We start from the raw sequence: 15,219 nt of genomic DNA, 5'->3' as shown, positions 1-15,219 counted from the left end.
TGTTATAAATTATCCGTATGTTAAACCATCAATTATTGCTCGACATTGGCTTCTATTCTATCGGAGAAACAATTACGATACATGTGAATTTTTAAAATGTGTATTTATGTAAAGATTGAATAATCATATTCGGCGATTGGTAAGCACTCATAATATCACGTCCGTGGCAGAAATACTAATAAAACGATGAAACTCGAGCTGCTGGATTGCTAAATTAGCCGCAATCAAGAGTAATTTCGTCAATATAGTTCGTTTCTGCAAAATATATAATATTACTCCGACTGTTGCGGTTTTTCGTCGGTTATCATCGGTTTATTTCCCTTGCACGCAGCCGGTGTGCTAATGCTTAAAGCGCACATAAGCGCAACCGCTGTTCGTCGACATTAGTCTTAATCTCGCTCATCACTGCCTTTTGCCTCGGAGTAAGCCGCGGGGGCGAGAGAATACGAGGAACCGGGAGCGAGATGCGCGCCAAAGGGAACTTGCGAATCGCTGCGGAAACAATGTAATTTACATAAGGAACGAAGGCGAGGCAAACAGCTAAACCACAAGTTCCACACGTACCGCCCGCGGAATGCGCTGATATCGATGGATCGATATCGCGGCACACATCGCTATTACTTAACTTTGTTCCACCGTTTCCCGTTTCCCGTTCTCCTCTCTCGATATCAGCTTATCCAGGATCAATTCGTTATCGTTGAGTTTATTGGCGTCGAAAAAATAAAAGATTCCTCAACACGCGCGATGATTATCATTTTAAACCGATAAACGAAGAGAACATCGAATAAGCGATGAAGAGAAACGCGTGCTTTTAAACAGTTCCCATACATGTATCAATTATTGTTTCAATTAATCATGAGCGCTGTATTAACATCGCGCATCGAATTATTCTGTCGAATAAAGCTGCTATTTAACGCCGCATTAACGATCCTAACAGATATAATCACTGCATACGATTAATAGGAATAAGGACATGCCGAGAGGCTTATCGCGTCGAATGACTGAATGATCGAATTGATTAGTTAAATGAAACGCTGAAAAGAATGATTTTCATTATTAAATTATCCAAGTCGATCAACGCTCGATCATGTAACACGCGCGTGACTAGAAGAGTGCGAATCGCGAAGAAAGCATCGACGAAGGATTATTTCCGGATTGAAAAACGCGATAATCTCTCGTCGGAGTCGTCTGACAACCGGGTAAAGGATTCGCGATAAGACAATCGAGTGACTGAGGGAGAGCGATATTTCTCGCTCTCGTGATAAATTATGCCTTTATCAAGCCGCGAGATGCTGCGGCTTCCGAGGATTTTGACCGACGACGAACCGACATGCAGTCGGAGGAGTGTATCCCCCGCCGAGAAACGGATTACTGAATCAAATTGAGAGGATATCCTCCCTCCGCCTTTCACCAGCGACGCAACGAAAACAAACAAGGAAAATAGAAAATTGCATTTTTTATGACTCGACTCGCAATCTCGTTCGATCGCGCGGTCTCGCGATTGTCGATGCGCCGATGTGGAAAAATTCGATGTCGTCCGGTGTTTTTCAAGCTGCGGCCGCATGAATAAGAGGTCGCCGAGATGGACTCCGCGATCGCGGAGGAAAATATCGCCTTTGAAGAGCCGAGCTCCAGGAAACGCGAAAGGTGCTGCTGGAATAATTGCCACCGTAGCTGACTAGATCGAGGATTTCTGCCTCCCGCTCCCGCTTTACGATTCGCAGATGCGCTCGCTTCTGCCGCTTCTGTCGTTCCTCGATCGCTCGACCGGATGTCAATTCGTCACGTTTTAATTAACGCTCGTCTTTTCCATCTTATCGCGAACACGTAGCGTATAATAATTAGGAGGATTGACGGACGAGATGAATAAAATAGCGAGCAACACACGTTGAAACTGACGTTCGAAACTTGTCAAATACGCACACGCGCGCACGAAAGTCGAATCTTGAATTGTTTCGACCTTTCAAATAAGGGCAGGTTATTTCTTCTGTTTGCGATTACATATCGCCATTTTCCCCGACGAATTTTTCTCGACGCAATTTCTTTGACAATTGAATTTTCGGATATTGAAACTCGATCAAGCAGCTCGGCCGTCGCTTTTCCGTTCAAACTGTACATACGAATTCAAACTTGAAACTCGAATATTACTACTTGAAACTCTCTCTCCGTCGAGTTTCGCTGGAACGTATTGTTTGCGCTTCACTCTTTTGTCGAAGCCCTAGTTAAAACGGACAAAACGCAACTGTAATCAGCATTATCGCGTTGTATAGAAATATATATATATATTACCGTCGAATGTTTGTTGGTGCATTATTGCGCCTAAACTTTTTCCCCTGTGAAAATATACATATCGCGAATAAGGCAACTTTTTTTCTGAATGTTCCAACGGAGCGGGATGAAGCGCAGTTACAATGCCCGCGGCGGAATAATCTCAACGAGTGAAATTAAATGATAAAGTACAAACCGCGTTAAAAGCGAAGCTTTGCACAAACGTCACGGTGTAAAAAAGTTTTGGAATTTCATTGCGCGCGAGACATATTATCTATGTGAGAGCGCAATAACTCGATATAACGTGCTACCCAATCTGTCGTTCTCGATAAGGATGAGATATGGGATAAAAAAGACCGGTGAGAACAGTGTGCGATATAAAAAAAAATCTAGAAAGAAAGAAAGCGAGAGAGAAGGAAAAGGATGGAGTGAAAAAAGGAATGGAATGCAAAATCTGTTCCGTAGATGATATGAAATGCGATTAAGGATGTTTTGTACCTATTTTCAAAATATTGAGAATTTAATGAAAATTCTACAGAATGTCCTTACATATGTTTAGAATCTTCAGTACAATTTTTCAATCGATTGACTAAAGCGTTCACGAGTTATGAGAATTTTAATTTGCACCGAATTAACATGTTTTTATGGGAAACGTATAACCACGTCGATTCAAATGACAAAAACACATGGAAATAATATTCAGAATTTGTTTAAAATTTGCAAAAGTTTAGATACAGAGGAAATATTTGGTCAAATAATATTACACAAGTACTAACTGGTTAAAAAGATATTAAATATAATTCAATGAAGTTGGCCATGTATCTGTTACAAGGCGAAATTCTCTGCCAAAAGTTAATCATTTCGATTCACCAAATTCGGAATATTTCAGTAAAAACGCAATAAATATTAAAAAATACATCTCTGCACTGTAGCTAAGATCAAATTGTAAAATTCCACGCAATTTCTTACTCAAAATACACCAAAAGTGTATATATTCGTCAATATTGATTTTCAGCTACTTTTTGCTGGGATTGTACATACAAAACATCCTTAATGAGCATTCGACGCGAATGATATTTCTTGAAAAGAAAACACACGCGCACGATGTAAAGCAATCGGTATCGAAAAGCTGCGAGCGTTCTACACAAAACTTGTCATTTTTCACCAAACACCAAACACCAAACCGGTTCAATACCTGTCCCGTTTTCGCGAGCCAAGTTTTTGCGCGCGAAAGAGACTCGAGGTCGCCGGATCTCGGTAAATGCTCCTCACCGACGTAGTATTTGCCGGGATTAAGCGAATACGCGCGAAACAACCTCGACGTTTCACCGACGTATTAACATTCCGAGCTGGCAAAAAGCGTCGTTTAATATCCTTCCTTCTGTTGCAGCGAGACGCGATAACGCGCGCGAAATACCGCCCTTGTCCGCAAAACCGAATATTGCCGAATACAACGATAAGACTTGCGCGCGAGGCGAGTCTCTTTTTTAACATTTTCACACAATCGATTTTCGATAATCAGAATAATGCTCGTTATATCCTAATGATAATCGGAAAACGTATTATCGTTTCTGCAATGTTGACAAATAATATCGATCGTCGGGAAGACATCTCGCGATTGTGCAAAAAATTAAAGAAAAAAAAAAAGAAAAAAAAAGAAAAGAGAGGAAAAGGAAATGCAGCTGCGGTTTACGGTGGTCGCGCTTGGTGAACGCGCGCGATTTCCTCCGGGACTCGCCGGGGGATTGTTAAATAACAATCGCGCGCGAATGGTGACGTCGAATAATATTAGGTTACAAATTCCGGTGGGTAATGCCACCCCTCAACGACGAAAATCGATTTCCGCGACAACTAGTTACCATCCCCCCCCCCCCCGCCCCGCGTCCCCTCGCTCCGTCGTCGTATCTCCCTCGTGAAAGAGTAAGGTCCTCCCGGAATCGATAGTGATTTCCGTTGAAAGGAAACTCTCGGCGAATTTCAGTTTCATTAATTTCGAAGATCCCGCGCTCTCTCGTCTTCCGCAGTCCGGCCGGCGCCACTCCAGGCATCGTCGTCAATTCGTGGAAGAACCCACTTGAAAATTCCAATCACAGTCGAGGACAGATGGGGAGGAAGGAGGGACCGGGGAAACGAAAATTTTCTCCGCGACATTTAAGCGATGCCATTCGGCGAATCTAAAACGCCGAGCTTATCCCTCGCGACAAGTTTCACCGTACGTTCAAAATTCTCGGCTAATTATCGAGCAATCGCGCTTCCGGATCGTTGTTGGCGTCTTCCCGCGCCAGCGAACGAGCCGAATTGCATCGCAATCGGGGAAAAATTGCGAGAGCATTTTGCATTCGTGCAACTTTTTGCACGCGGCTATTCATTCCCGATCGCGTCAATGCCGACAGACACTGTATACATGTACGCGTATCGGCGCATGAATGAAGGCAGAAGCACGCAAAAGGCTTAATCCATCACGGGGAGTTCATATGCGCGGCAGTTGGGACGCGACGAACAAATATCTGAGGAATTTTCCGATGCGCACCTGCTCCAGATACGTCTATCAAGAGTACTTGGTCGGTCCGGGGAAGTAGCTAAAATAGTGCCCGGCTGTGACCCATCGTCATCCCCGTCATCTCATCGCCGTCGTCGGATACCGTTTTAACTGCTACTCTATCGTCATGCTACTCCGATATATATATATTCCGATATATCTCGATCGCAATTAAAATCTCCTCGAATCGTTCCGAACGCGAAATCACGCGCGAGAGAGAGAAAGAGGTGAAGAGAGAAAAAGCTCCGAGTTGGTTATTAAGTTTGTCAATATGGCTAACCATGTATCTAAAATCTTTAAATAACATTAACGTGAATAATTTTGAGATATACTAAAATACGCTCGATGACAGAAGATTTTTTTCGACAGAGAAAAATGTAGAAATTATGATAAATATATCAAATAAGTCCCGAGTTAGATTCTTAAAAATAACTTGGACAAACCTCGCAAACGAGAAAAAATCCATAACATGCAGATTCATTTTTATTAAAGTTTCATTTGTCAATTTTAGAGACATAAGACTAATAAGCATGACACAGTTGTCAATTTATTATACGTAAAATAATAAATTTTCGCTTTTCATTCCAGCGAAGAAATATTTGGAAAAGATGCACTAAAATTACCTAAAAGTTGTACGTTAAATGTAAAATGCATTTCCAAAATTTGCATAATTACAAACGGAAAACAAGATTTATTTAAGGAAATTACCATGTATAATCTTTTACATTAATAATGTTAGATTCGCAATATGAAGATATCTTATAACACGCAATTTATCGCGGAATTTTTTCGTGTTTTTCACACTCAATAAAACATAAAATCAACTATATATAAATGAAAAATGTGTATACTTTTTAAATATTATATTACAGAGAAACTTGAATGTAAACGCATCGGATACCGTAAAAGCACTCGATTGTATCTGATTTCATTCATAAACGACTCTCTTTATCTATCTAATTCATCATTTATATAATGATGCAAACATGAATCGCAAACATTGGTAAAAAATTCATTGAAAAGTACCAATTTCGAGGAAAACTCGCTTAAATTTAGTGCAAAGTTATATCGAGGAAACATCAATTAATAGCGGTGAAAATCAATCATGTTTCCGTTCTTCTCCATATGTGTATATATATATATATATATATATATATATATATATATATATATCTGAATATGTATATTCTTCTCTCCACAAATATTATTTACGAGACTGAATTCTATACATTTAAAATCGGGAAATCGAAACGATTGTTTTCAGGCGCAACGTTATCGGTATCTGGCTAAAAAATCTCATAAAATACCACCGTGTTAGAAACAATTTTACATTTGAAACATAAAATCTTACTAACGAACTAACCACGCAGGAAATAAAAATGTTTGGAACGTTAGGAATGCAGTGAAAACTTTATCGAATTATAGTGGTAAACGTAACACTATGCTTTAATATTTAATTAAAACATTATCGCAAAGTTATTTATATATATATCATTGAAGCGAGTACCTTATTTTATCATAAAAATATTGCGGTTGAGAAATTTTGACTGTTTTGTCACTTTTGACAGATGAAAAAAATATATAAGACAAATCGCGAAACTACTTTTTAAATCTTGCTTCCAGATGATCTTTCAGCACTATATTCGTTCATCGATAATCGATAATTATTTCAGAAAGATATTTTAATTATTCAAATTTATTTTCTATGTTCATTGTATTTGGGTCTAATTCTTGTCAGATTCATGATTATTTAACTTGTTTTACGTCATGATGGTTGTATTTATAATTCTGTTATAATAAATATAATTATAACTTATCATTTAAATACAACTATTACGTCGTAAAACAAAAGTTGCAAAATATTGAATATAAAGAAACGTGTTTGTAACAATTCCAATTATATAACATGCAAAAATTTAAAGCAATAAAGCTAACAGCCGACTGTATTTTCAAATGTTTTCAGTGTAAAAAAAATATTTTAAAACAAAACTCGAAACATGTGTAATATGAAAAAAATAAGAGCGTTTCTCTCTGAGTAATTAATTAATGCTTGGTAATTTTCACACTTCATTTCGTGATTATTTTCAATGATACGTGTTTTCGAGTACGTGTATTTCTCATGTTTCATATTTTTTCGCGCAAATAAAATATTATAATAAATTCTTGCACACGATCGAGAAACAAATTATTATATAATCAGAAATTTAAAACAATTTCGATTAATCCTTTCAATCGATAAATATGAGTAACATAAAGACGGGACACACATGACAAGACGTGTGTCATTCTCATTAAAATAAATTAACTTAACCCATTATATTAACAAATGTTATACTTAACAGCAAAACTTACGAGCTTAATAATAGTAATAGCGTTGCAGTAATATATTTGCTCTAGGAATATATTTTCTCCTAAAAAGACAAGGTATAATCCATGAAGGTACAGTAGATGGACATGGAAAAATAAGACGGAAACAACACACATGTGTAGTATTGATTTTTGTAAACGAGGAGAGAAGGAATATGCAAGGAACAAAATTAAAAATGTATAAGCGAGAAGAAAAACATGGGAAATTTATAAAACGAGGGAAAGCATTCAAAGCGTATAAATTATTGACATTAATACATATCGATATTTGGCAAATGTGCTTTTTTTATACAGATTATAGGTTTTATTATTTCAATATTTTAAAAACTGCGAGATCCGCACGTAAATGTGACGATTCGACTGAAAATGATTTTTACTCCCTAACAATCTCGAAAAAGAGGGACTCGTCAACTTTTCAACCACTGAAATCTCTCGCTCGTGACTCGATACACAATAATAATGTTGCATTTGGCGCGGAAGTAACCGAGATCGAATAGCGCATAGTTATCGGAGCATCGGCGGCTCAGTTTTCAATCTCGCACGAAAATACGAACGGGAAAGTAAATCCCTGCCGCGCGCGCGGCGTCTGTCGCATCCTCCCCCGCATCTTCTTTTTTAGTCCGCGCGCGCACGTTGCTTCCCAATCTCCCGCGAGATACATTCACGCGCGTCGCTTTTACTGTACAATAAAATTGTTATTATGTCGAGTTAGAACTCGGAATGCACGTTATTTTCGCGAAAATAAACCCGAGAATCCAACTTGCTCGCTCTTCGCTATTAGAACTGGCGGAATAAAACGCGAAAGCTGAACCCTTTCAGCTCCAGATCTTTTAACGGATATTATATAAACATAAATTATATTATAGAAAATATTTTATTTCCAAGAAAGTGGAACGAGAGCTGCCGTGGTCCGTAATTAGGGATCGTTAATAAATTTATAATATTTTAATTAATTGAAGTCTTCAATTTTCATACAACTTGTTAATATTGTTATTATTATCCCAATTATCTCATCATTTAATATCTCTTGTTGCTTCAGCTCCGACATTTCACTTCATCATTCTAGTATAAGAAATTGGAGCACAAAATCTCAGATAGATGCTTTACGACTCTTTGATTGCTTTTGAAGGGAATTTAGAAAAAAGAAGAACAAAAACGCGGAAATATTTGAAATGGTGTATCTAATATGACATAATATTGAAAGTCAAAGCAGGAAACTTAAGGAACGAGTGAAGTTTGAAGGCTAATCGCCAAGGTTTTCCTCATGAGCGATAATTCGCTGAAGTGACACGGTACTCGTTAACGAATGCTCAAACAGATGTAGCGTCTCCACGGACGGGAATAAGAGTAGAAAGTTACGGTTCATTCGCGTAGTTGAAGAGCGGAAGAGCTTTTTTTGTGAACTGTTTGCTCGAGTCAGCAAACGTATCCACGCCTTCATCCCCTTTGAGTTTTCCTATCTTCATCTGAAATTTGCAAAATATATATTCGTCAATACGTTCGTGCTTGCTCTTTGAGTTATTGTTCTATCCATTTTATCTGTTCACCCGCTGTTTGTCCATTTCCTTAAGTTGAAATACACTGCGAGCAATATTGTGGAAACGCTTCACGGCCAACCTTTACGTTTATTTATGGCCCTTCAATAAATCTCGTTAAAGTTAAATTAAGTCTAAGAAATTCAAATCATTCGCGTACGACCTACAAAACGCAAAGTGGAGCAAAGTTCTTCCTTCTTTCTTACTAATGATACGAAAATAAATGTAAGAATAAATCCTGTTAAAGATATGAATAGAGCTAATGAAGCAAAGGAGCAAATTTTGATCGCATTCGCGTTGAATGCGAACGAAACATGTTTGTGCAGTTTACATAAAGAAATGATGCATTTATATCGAGTTTAATAATATTTTTTTTATTATTTCTACAACACATTTGTCTCTCATTTAGTAACTTTTAATTACATTGCGACGTAAATTGTCCAGTGTATATTTCAGCACCGGCGTAATATAAATAAAATCATTTCTATTTACGAAGCATATTAAATGATAAAAAATATATGAAATTAGAAAATGGTCGGATAAATTATGAATTAAATGAAAAATGGAAGAATCATTATTCTCCTAAATAAAATATTATACTTTTAATTATAATCCTGATCAGTGAATTTTCATCCAGACGATTTTATTAATTTAGAATCATTGATTCGTAAATCAATTTTATTATATTACTCATATTTATCTATAAATTTTATAATATCGTTGAAAAAGATTATATTTTAAGACGTAATTGCTCCTTTTGAAACGCAGAAAGAAAATGGTGCATTAATTTTCGATTTTCTTCAAAATGAAAGACAAAAAAATATCGCAATAAGTTTATAATAAAAAACATTTTTTTCGAAAACGTGCAAAATTATTTTTTATTTACCTCCTCGTATAACCAGAGTGACGGAGCACTTGTATATCAATTCGGTCAGATATCTCTCAATATTTAATTAACGCATCGAAACATATGAATCTCTCTCACGCTCGCTATCTGTCATTGTCATAAATATCGAATGCGGTCGTGCCTGACGGTATAAAAACAGTCAATATTGATCCGTTTTAATTAGGTTTGCGTTACTTGATTAATTTGCGTTCAAGACTCTTTTAAAGCGACTCGCAAAAGGCAAGGGGACTATCGCGGATAGAGCTACATTCTGCATCCGGGGCTAATGATACGCAAACGAGCATGCGTTCCTCGGCTGCGGGATGCGTCGATGCATGTGCAATTTGGCCCAGAGGATTACGGAGGATGAGATCCGAAATGAGCTCGTCGGACGCTAATTTTGCTACTATCCCACGCAAAAAGAGCGACATTTCGTACGTGGGTGTACGCTATCGCGCTAATAAACACCCACCATGTAAAATAATTTCGAATCGACGTGGAATGTCGATGTTAATTGCCCTTATTAGTTGTATTCAATAATTTCGAGTTGCTCATTAGTTTACCACACCGATGCTTAGAGAGTCATCTAATTGCGAGTAATGCGAGTGGTGAGGAAAGAGAGTAAGAGGAAGGAAAAGGGTAGAGAGGAAAGCACAATATTGAGTTTATAGAATCATATGTCGTAAGAACTTGGCGCGTTGACAAAAAGCGACCGCGGCTAATGGATTAAATTAATCCAGCGATAGCAAATTTATAACGCCTATTTCGCTTTCCTAAGAAAGAAAAAATTATAGACTAAAATACAAGAAATATTTCAAAACTGCGCGTCTCTCTCTCTTGCGCGAAATACAACTGCACATTAAAATATGCCCCGGAATAAATTCTTATAGATCGTAAAGCCGTTTAATCCGCATCATAATTTTGCAGGGTTAATAAAAGACATCGCGTTTATTTTATACACACACACACACACATACACACACACACACACACACACACAGAGGAGATAAATGTCTAACTTTAAACGCGTATTATGGAGAGTGATTAAGAGCGACGACTTTGGTGGATTATTCGTAAAATAACTCGTTAGGCCGCGTGTCCGTTAAGGCAAAGTCGAGCGATGGCAATAAGTGTCGGACGCGAAAATAACATAGCGAAAGCGGGGATGGCGGAGACCACGTTTCGCTTCTGGGGGGCTAATGGTATACGCGGGCGGGTACACGAGGGATCCTCGGTGTTACGTGCGTGTGGTGCCGTGCACGAGACTCGCACGAGGGTCGCGCGCGAACGAGCGAGGGAAGGGTCAGGGAGAGAGACAGAGAGACAGAGAGAGAGAGAGAGGATCAGGGGCAAAGTGTGGTGGCGGCGGAGCTGTATCGATGTCCGGGCGCGTTCGCCACCGCCGGCATACACGCCGCCGGTATCCTGCGAACGAGTGGCACGCCGCCGCCTCTCTCCGGTCCCCGGCCTCCCTCGCCATCGCCAGGACTGCCGCCACCTCCAGCTTCCACCTCCATTATTCCGCCTCCGTCTACTCGCGCGCTCCGCCACCTCGTTCACCCCTCCGCGATCTCGAGCGCGACTTTGCGAATCATCAATCGCCCGTGCAAATTCCCTCGTCCTTTACATTCCCCGGTCGAGGAGCCACGCGCGGTGCGTGCGCCTCGACCGACTCGAGACTCCTCGGGGTGCGTAAGACACCGCGGCGAGGGAGGGAGGGAGGGAGGAGGCCGGCGCGTTGGAATAATTTTATTCTATTCTCCATCGTGATTCGATCGCGAGCCCCTCGTGTCCCGGCCACATTCTTCCGGGCTGTCGTGATCTAAGGTCCTTCCGCGCTTTTCGCGAGCTGCTTCGTGCCGTAGCCCCGGGATCGTAAATGTTTTCCGCCAAGATTAATCGTCCGGAGGGGAGCGAACGAGAGAGGATCTACCTCGTCTCAAGAGCGAGAATGTGGCTTTGATCGTGGAAATAATCTCGATCGCGACTCTCTCTCTCTCTCTCTTTTTATCTATATGCGATTCGATCATCTTTCTTTTAAATAGGATTTTTTTGTATATCCGGTTTGTGAACGTGTATTATTTTACAGCACGTTCGAGAAACTTTTCCCGATATAGCCTACCTACATAGTATTGACATACTTTATTTATGTATATGTGTAACATTCGTGTCTTGTAATACTCGTATCTTTCGTAACTTTCGTCTTCCTTGTCATATTATATTAATAATCTTTTACATCCGTTGTAGAAAATTTAATAAAATATAAATAAAATGGAGCATATAAATAAATAATTAATCTGTACTTAGCAAGTATATGTAAATAAATAATAAAACCCAACTTGGCGCAATATGTATGATTATATATTGCATAGAAAAAATGCACGAAAAATAAAGAAAATATTTTTTACGCATATGTAAATAAAATATTAATTCCATTTTCTTGCCATTTTATTTATATTATACAAAGAGTATTAGAGTCTTATGTGGATCAGGATTCGAGAAGACTCAGACACCGAGCGCGGTTTAATATCGCAGCATCGTTATATTGTTAAAAAACATGAAGGGATATCGATCGGTGGCAATTTAAAGCCATTTGTAAAAGCAGCCACATCTTATTTATTAAAACATACGATACTTTATTAAATTTTTTTAAGCTTGAAACATTGTATTGCACTTATTAAGGTCATAAAATAATCTCTAAATTTTTTTTAAATCAAAATTACAGAAATCATGTTTCGAGTAATTTTGAATTCTCAACAATCTATTGTATTCCACTTTAGAAATGTTCTATATTTTTTTATCAGTTTGCCACTACAAGTTGTAGGAAATATTAATCAGATGCTGGTGCGCAAATAAATATCGTCTACATCAACTGCAGACTTATATATTACGCGCATTACTTATATACGCGTAGACTTATGTATTATTCTGTTAAATTAATGAGAGTACAGACGACAGGTATAAATGCTTGAAATATTACAGTTGTTCTACGATCTTAAGCATCTTTACGATTAGTACGTGTTTAGCAGACACGCCAACGAAGAGCTCGCAAGAGGGCTATTTACAAACTTAGATTTGTGCAGAACTGTATATTCCGCGTAAAAGTGTACGCACTAAAGGTAATATTTTTTCGTTAAGACTAAATTTCGAGATAACGTTAACGTAGCAGCCAATATTGACCCTCTTGCTCGCTGCCGAAAAAATAATGAAATATTTCTAATGCTCTGCCACGTACAGGAATATAGTTTCTCGTGGACTGGCCACGATCCACGGGGGCTGTTATCGACGGGAGGTGTTCGATGGATCCAGTTTTTCGCTCTGATAACGTGTTCGCTTGTATATCAAAGGTACGTTTGTGAGCCTCTTGATGCGGCAATAGTATCGCAGAAAGAGAGAGATACATGGGTGCGCATCGAATTTTTGGATGAGAGAGAGAGAGAGAGAGAAAGAAGGTGGAAAAACGAGGAAGAGGGAGGAAAATACGATAGCGAAATGCCCGAACTACAATGTCTGCGAATGTCGGAAATATTTCGTTTTCGGGTCACCCGGCTGCTGCGATTTCCCGCGTTACTATCTCGCGAGACGACCGGATTCCCACGCGGAATGCTGCGAAAAAAAATGCGAGCTTAAATAGGAATATGCAGACGTAGAGAGACCCATTTCTCGAGGAAATAAAGGGACGGAAATTCGTTTTCGAAGCGATCGAAAGTCGCGCGAGAGCGAATCTCGCGATAAGGGGCGCAAAATACGATTGCGAATTATATAGACAAAGTTGTAATTGGTAAGGGAGAAAGAGAGAGAGAGGAGGGAGGGGGGAGAGGGACAAGGGGAGGCAGGGGATCGGGGAAAAATCGCATCGCGGCAAACAAGATGGAGAAAAGAGGAAAAGATATCGCGCTCCGGTGATTCGAAATACACGATTACCGCGAAACTAATAATAAACAGGGCGGCGAATTGAATTAATCGCTCTCTAACTTAGTTTCCGATCCACTGGTCGATTTCCGAGTATTACTCGGCAAGCTCATTAGGAGCTGTTTAGTTGCGCAAGAATTTCCGGAAGTACCGCCGGCACTCGGTATCGGCTACGCTTCCAGCGACTATCGTTTGCTCGTTAACGATAATGCTTCCGAGTTTAGAGAATACAAAAGTCCATACTACGAGCAATCAACTTACGTTCAAACGTTCCACAGTAATGGGAACCGAATCGCTTCTCCCTTCCCCTTTCCCCCGGCCCCGAACTGGGAAAAGCCGGCTGGGACGAAATGGAATGAAACGAAGAAAGAGGGAAAGAGCGCTCCCGATTCGCCCGCACGTCGGGACTTGCATACAATTAACTCCGAAAACATAAGTTTCTCGTTTCTCCTGGAGAAGAAAGCGTTCGGCTACGGTCTTTAGACGTGCCCTGAAAAAGCGTACCTTCAGGACGTAATATTGGTTTGTAGGACCGATGGGAGGTATATCTATATTTAAGTAACGTTTCGAGGAAACACCCACATTCTTCCTCTTCCTTTAATAAATATTTTCTTTCCGAGAAAAAAAATGTATCTCTCTTTCTCTCTATTTATTTTTAAAATTTCCTTCCTTCACTCGTTGCATCCTTTTGCAGAATTTAAAATTGAAATCGAAATCCTTAATCACTTTTTCCTGGATGAGGATTCGAAAAAAATTAACGCGAATGTTATTTTCTTCAGCCGAGGAATAGAACGCGATATATATTCCGATTTTAAAAGAGCATTCCCCGTTATCGGCATCCGTAGTTTGTTATCGAGATAGACCGAGTGTGGATGGGGTGGGCGCGAACGGGGGGTGGGCGAGAGATCAGGTGGTTAAATCCAGCTGGGCGAAACTTTGCACGCTCGCGGATCCATTCCGGCGAATACTTTTAATGCGTTTAACGCGCGTGCAACTTTCGAATAAACATATTCTCCAGTGTATATACGTATATGCGCGTCCTCTCTCGCGTCATTACCCACGGAAACGAAACTTTCTGATTCTCGCGCCAAGGGAGCGGGCCGCGGTCTTTGAGCCCGTCGCTGCTAGCTAATTACTAGCCATCATTAATACAGCCGTTGGTGCAGCCCGCCTCGATCCGCCAAGCATCAAACTTTCCAGGGAACATCCAAAGATCGGCCGAGATTTCGGTCACCGAGCAATCTTGTTGAACCGGTCGCGTCGTCGCAAACAAGCGATTTGTCGCGGCAAATAATCGAGGTAGCATCGTAGTCGGCTTTTACTCCAACTGTTCTTATTTCCCCGACCGTTAGACGTGTCCAGCGAGGTTTAAGGATGTTTTGTATGTACAATTTCAACAAAAAGTAGCTGAAAATCAATATTGACGAATATATCCACTTTTGGTGTATTTTGAGTAAGAAATTGTGTGGAATTTTACAATTTGATTTTAGCTACAGTGCAGAGATGTATTTTTTTAATATTTATTGCGTTTTTACCAAAATATTCCGAATTTTGTTAATCGAAATGATTAACTTTCGGCAGAGAATTTCGCCTTGTGACAGATACATGGCTAACTTCATTGAATTATATTTAATATCTTTTTAACCAGTTAGTACTTGTATAATATTATTTGACCAAATATTTCCTCTGTATCTAAACTTTTGCAAATTTTA

The sequence above is a fragment of the Camponotus floridanus genome, unplaced genomic scaffold, assembly GCF_003227725.1.
Source record: "Camponotus floridanus strain SB8 unplaced genomic scaffold, Cflo_v7.5 scaffold5, whole genome shotgun sequence".
NCBI classification, from domain to species: domain Eukaryota; kingdom Metazoa; phylum Arthropoda; class Insecta; order Hymenoptera; family Formicidae; genus Camponotus; species Camponotus floridanus.
This window is presented reverse-complemented; position numbering follows the sequence as displayed.